The sequence below is a fragment of the Neopelma chrysocephalum genome, unplaced genomic scaffold, assembly GCF_003984885.1.
Source record: "Neopelma chrysocephalum unplaced genomic scaffold, ASM398488v2 Primary Assembly neopelma1_347, whole genome shotgun sequence".
In the NCBI taxonomy this organism is placed as follows: Eukaryota; Metazoa; Chordata; class Aves; order Passeriformes; family Pipridae; genus Neopelma; species Neopelma chrysocephalum.
In genome coordinates, this window is record NW_020898011.1 from 95,934 (window position 1) to 101,345 (window position 5,412).

A 5,412-nucleotide genomic window follows, 5' to 3' on the forward strand; every position below is an offset into this window, starting at 1 on the left:
CTAAAACACCCCATAGCCACCCCACACCCATCTAAAACACCCCATAGACACCCCACACCCACAGTGGAATCCACTTTTCAATGTCACACTGAAAGCAAGAACAGCTCACAGCACTGGAAAAAACAAGAGTGCAGCACGTGCACGAACACAAACAGCAGAAAAACAACACCCAAGATCAAAGGCTCCTTTTTTTTCCCCCTTCCTCTCTTCTCCCCTCCCTCCACAGCTGAGAACCCCCTCAGCAGCTCTGCACCACATCACCACCAGTGCTGGCATAACTTGCTGTAAGCCAGGCCAAGAAATTACCTGGGTTAAAATAAATAAAGAAATGCAAAAAAAAAAAAAAATTAGGAAAGCAATTTCCAGAAGGAAACATTTCCCTGATGTGATTTACAGCCCACAATTAACGTTCTACATCTTCAGTGAGTGGCAGCTCAGGGGCATGAATAAGTAGCTGAAAACAGGCAGAAAGCTATTAATTTTTTACTGGAAGAAGACATTTGTATAACCACAACAGCCTTCACTCGAACCAACTAAACAACACCATGGCTAGTTCATTTATTTCAGCCTTTGTCTGCCTTCTTCTGTTTAGTTTGTAACTTTTCACGTCCAAAAATCTCCTTTCCATAATGGGTTCCTGGGGGCAAAATGGAAGATAAACAAGCCAGAAAGACCGCCTGGGATGAGTGAGGCAGCTCCTCCGGGAGCCAGGGAATGGCAGGTCCTGCAGTCATCACACCTACAGCTCCAGAAAACAACGATTTCCACAGATTTCAGAACGATTTTGCCCAGTGTGGTGGAAACAGAGGCATGAACCCCCTCCCCATCCTGCTGCTGGGTCGGCTCCGAGGCAGTGGACACTGGGAGCACAATCTGCACAGTGGGGATCACTGATAAGAGTGAACAAGTTATTTCCTTCAATTCCCTCTTCCACAGCCCATATAATGTAGCTCTACTTCAGAAACATGATAGATTGTGTTAAATATTACTTAAAGAATATATTTTTCCATCCACTGCAAAGCCTGTTCCCAGTGTGATAACACGAGGCGCTGGATGGCAATTTCTATTTTTACTCAGCTCAGAATGTTATCAAGCCTGAAAGAAAGGTAACTTCCAGATAAGCACATACAATCCCTCGTTTCTGAGGCACTGAGTTTTATCACAAGGGGTTTCTCACAATCTCATACCTCAACAGCAGGAAACATTTCAGTATTGCCTTCATCTTCATCCCAGCCCAACCTTTCCTCAACCCCAACCATCCCACGATCAATCAGCAAGATCAAGTAATTGTTTTGTCATCTCATGTTGCTGCACAGAGATGTGACTTCCCCCCACATGACTGTCAATCTTCATTATAGATGTGTTTTGATGCCAAGTTCACCTACAGCCTTTTCTTCCTTCTCTTTCAGAATAAACACAACGTGAATAAACTGTTTCTCTGCCTCAGTGCAGAAGAAACTTCCAGCCTCACATATTGAGCCATCTGGAGAGGACTCTTCCTTGGGAGAGCTGGAAATGTGCAGGAAGGAGGACAGAATCCTCCAGAGACTCACAGTGATGCCTGAAGGAGCAGAAATTGGTTCCAAGTTTGTTTTCTGTAACACTGAGGGGATAAATAAAAGTTCCTGCCCTCAGGGAGCATTTCATGTTTGCATTTATACAACATTTCCTTCATTTGAATATTTTGGATGTGTGCTACAGGGATTTGACCTTTTTACTTGAATGCTGCTGTCCCAATCCCTTTCTGTAGAAACCAGAACCGCTATTTGTCTAATGTGGGAGATGGAAACTCCAGCTTGTATCAGTTTTTGCTTATTTCAGCTACTCTTCTGTACAAATATCCCAAAAGAAATGGTGAACTTCATTCCTCCTTGAGTCATTATTACTGCTGGCTCCAGGAGCACGTCAGATGTTCATGTTCAAAGAACTGGATAAACAACCAGAAATCCAGATGCAAAACAAAAACTACCAGTGGGAGGGTGAAATGAAAATAGATCAATCTCCTTACAAAAATACCAGATTTCATGCGGACTCTATTTTGCAAATTATGATGAGGAAGGAGTTCTGCAATTCCAAGCTGAAACACATAATGGACACTGATATATCTTCTGAGATCTCCAAGAGTTGCTCAGGGCTGAGGATGACAACTAATACAGTGACTCCTGTCACCTTCAGAGTGTCATAACTTCCAGTGCATTACACACATTTTTACACAGTGAAGTCCACAAGTGACGGGGTTTTGAAGTCAAAAGACAGATTTGACTCTCCGTGGGCTCTTCAGCTGCCCCAGTCACTTCCACTCCTTAAATACTGGTGAGCTTTGCCCAGCTTTTGGCACAGACTGCCTCTTTTTCCATGAAGAAAACACTCTCTGTGACTTGGTTGTCTTCAAAAGGCTCAAATTACAGAGCCTGTCTTTCAGATGAACTTTTCCCTCAAAAACTGATGGTCGGATGAGCCTCCACAGATGGATTCAGCTATAAACGCCACAGAGCTGGAAATCAATTGGCTTAGAAAGGCCTTTGCTGCTTGTGGGCACCCACAGCTTCTCTGGGCAATCTGTGCCAGGGCCTCACCACCCTCACACCCAACAATTCCTTCCCAATATCCCATCTAACCCTGCCCTCTGGCAGTGGGAAGCCATTCCCCCTTGTCCTGTCCCTCCAGGCCCTTGTCCAAAGTCCCTCTCCAGCTCTCCTAGAGCCCCTTTAGGCACTGGAAAGGGCTCTGAGGTCTCCCTGAAGCCTTTTCTTTTCCAGGCTGAACACCCCCAGCTCTGCCAGCCTGGCTCCAGAGCAGAGAGGCACCAGCCCTTGGAGCATCTCCATGGTCTCCTCTGGACTCACTCCTGCAGCTCCACATCCTTATATATAACCACTATTTTCACAATAGCATGAATTATTCCACAATACCAGTAAATATTTTATTCCAAGATTAGCAGAAGTGTTGCTCAAATAGAGTCTGCACAGACTCAGATGGCTCCTGGCTGGTCCTCGTGGGCTACGGGCAACTGAGGTCAACTCAGCAAGAACAGACAATAAATCTGTTCCATTTGTTGCGCAGAAACATCGTGAAAGGAAAATGAAAACAGGCAGAATTTTTCTTTTAAACGCTACCAGTAAAAATGTTATTGAAGACATCAATGACGAGAAGGTCTCCCCAAAGGGATGAGCCGAAATGAGGCGTAACATCACCCAGACACGGCCCACCCACACACAATAACCACTGCTCAGCATTCCCAGCAAGACAGTTGTTCCTTCTCTTGTAAAAACAACCTTGGAAAATGCCCCAAATCACCTAAATTAAACCCAGGTAGCACCAAACTGCACTGATTTGCTCCAGTGCTGTTCAAGTGCTTTCCTTCCGGCAGGAGCGAGGGATCCCTGCCTGCTCCAGGGCATCCGGGTAACATGAAACTACATTTGAAAATCCAATTTTGACAGGCAGCTACAGAATAATGCTTGCTAATATTATTTGAGGGTAAAAGGAGAAATAGTTTGGATTTATATCTCTGGATCACAAGGCACTGAGATAATTTTAGTCCCCTCTAGGATCCATGTTCCTCGTTCATTCAAATCCAAGTAGAAGATCTGAAACAGATTTTAAATCTGATCCTATCTGGCCAAAAGCTCATGGGCAGACACTCCAGACAACCTCAGACAACAACAGCAGAGACATTTCCAAAACAAGAAAAGCTAGCTGCCCACTTGGAATTTTCTTCTACTGCTCAGGATATCAGTTCGGATATATTAAAGGCTATTGCAAAATCAAATGCACTGGTAGAGTCCCAGAGGCCCAACAACAATATCCTTTCCCCATTGTCCTGACCTTGTTTGCTTGGAAACAAAGCCCACAAATGATTTTAGCATTCCAGACGTTTATAAACAGGCCATGCCTTGTTTGCCTGTCCTTCCTAAGGAAAGACTCATCAGCATAAATGTATTTTATACATGTTTGCATGAATTGGAGAATTAAATAAAATTAATAAAATTCAGAAGCAACTTGGGCTGCAGGGATTTGCTACAGAGATATCTCATATTTGGGAGATATGAGCAACATCAACTGTGACAAACATGAATCTTGCTCCATTATTTAAATTTGGTCATGATTAAAATAAATTTTAAAAAAACCCAACCCAAACTAAAGAAACACACCAACACTGCTGTCCCAACAATTCCCAAATTAATTTTACTACAACAATTCCCAACTGCCACTACTCACTATCCCAGAACAACTGGAATTTGATTCTGTATTTACTTAAGTTTGAAGCTATTTTAAGTACCCACTATTTCCCAAATTCCTATTACCAAACATCCCATGTTGCAATTAAACAAGAGTTACAGTTTGTAAAGACTCTGATCAAAGAGCAGGGACATGATGCAATTGTTTATATGTTTCCAGGGAGATATAAAAACCTACAAAACACCTGGTGGTTTTAAGAGGTTCCCGTGAGAGTTCTTAAACACGGAGTTCCAAATTCCCCAAATGCCTCTGTGCGTTCTGGGTGTTGTTTCTTTCTGGTCCTGAAAATTAACAGAATCTCTTTAATACCTTGGAAAAATTTATTAGCTACTGTTCAACTGCTGCAAATCCCTACGTGGCAAATTCTGACATGCCACCAATTCCCAGCAAATACAGTACTACTACTGGTATTTATGTGCTGTATCACTGTAATTATTGATTTGAGATGCTGAAAGCAGCTTAAAAAGTTCCCCTTCTACCTGAGAACACAATTTTGCTTCATTTATATTCCACAGATACAATTTCTCAAGACATATAGAATTAATACAGTATTTTTAAAATAAAATGATAATAAAAAGGTCGATCTTTAAGAAAAGCATTATGCCCTTCTGACCTAATGAGATTAGGAGAAAAATAAAGCTCAAACATATAAAACACAACCATAAGCCCCAGATGCTCAGAAGTTTCTATCACCTGCCTTTGGCTGAGGGAAGAGGGACTTCCCTACGCTCCTGCCTTGCCGTTGATGGGATGAAACAAATCAGTGCTGAACACACTCATTTTTCCCCTTGAGCTTTGTTGCTTCTGTCCCAGAGGAAAATTCTGGTTTCTGTGCAGGGATAAAGGTTGCTGTGAGCCCTTGAACCGGTCCCCATGAATAGCCCCAGTGTTCAGCTCCAGAACCCAGCGCGTTGGCCAACACAATGGGGGCTTGTGGTTCCCCAAGGCTGGGCCTACCAGACATCAACAGATGGGCTTCTGTCACCTCCAGGGGAAAACACTCCATAGAAATACAATATTTTCTTTAAAAATTCAGCTTTTTTGTTTCATTCCTGCACGTTGAAGCAACTTTCAATAACTGCCATCAAAGCCATGACATGCCTTGAAATGAAAGGCAGTCGGGAAATCAGGATATTCAAGTGAAAAGTACAGCACAACCAGATCCAAGCC

At 43.0% G+C, this 5,412-nt stretch overlaps 1 protein-coding gene across 1 annotated transcript in view; it reads right to left on the minus strand.

Annotated features, from left to right (window-relative positions):
* Nucleotides 1-5,059, minus strand: part of PTPRE (protein tyrosine phosphatase, receptor type E) — an 86,101-nt gene extending 81,042 nt beyond the window's left edge. Inside the window, exon 1 of the mRNA XM_027705687.1 lies at nucleotides 4,936-5,059. The gene's annotated coding sequence lies outside the window, so the exon portion shown is untranslated. The remainder of the gene's footprint in view (nucleotides 1-4,935) is intronic.
* Between the last annotated feature and the right edge of the window lie 353 nt (nucleotides 5,060-5,412).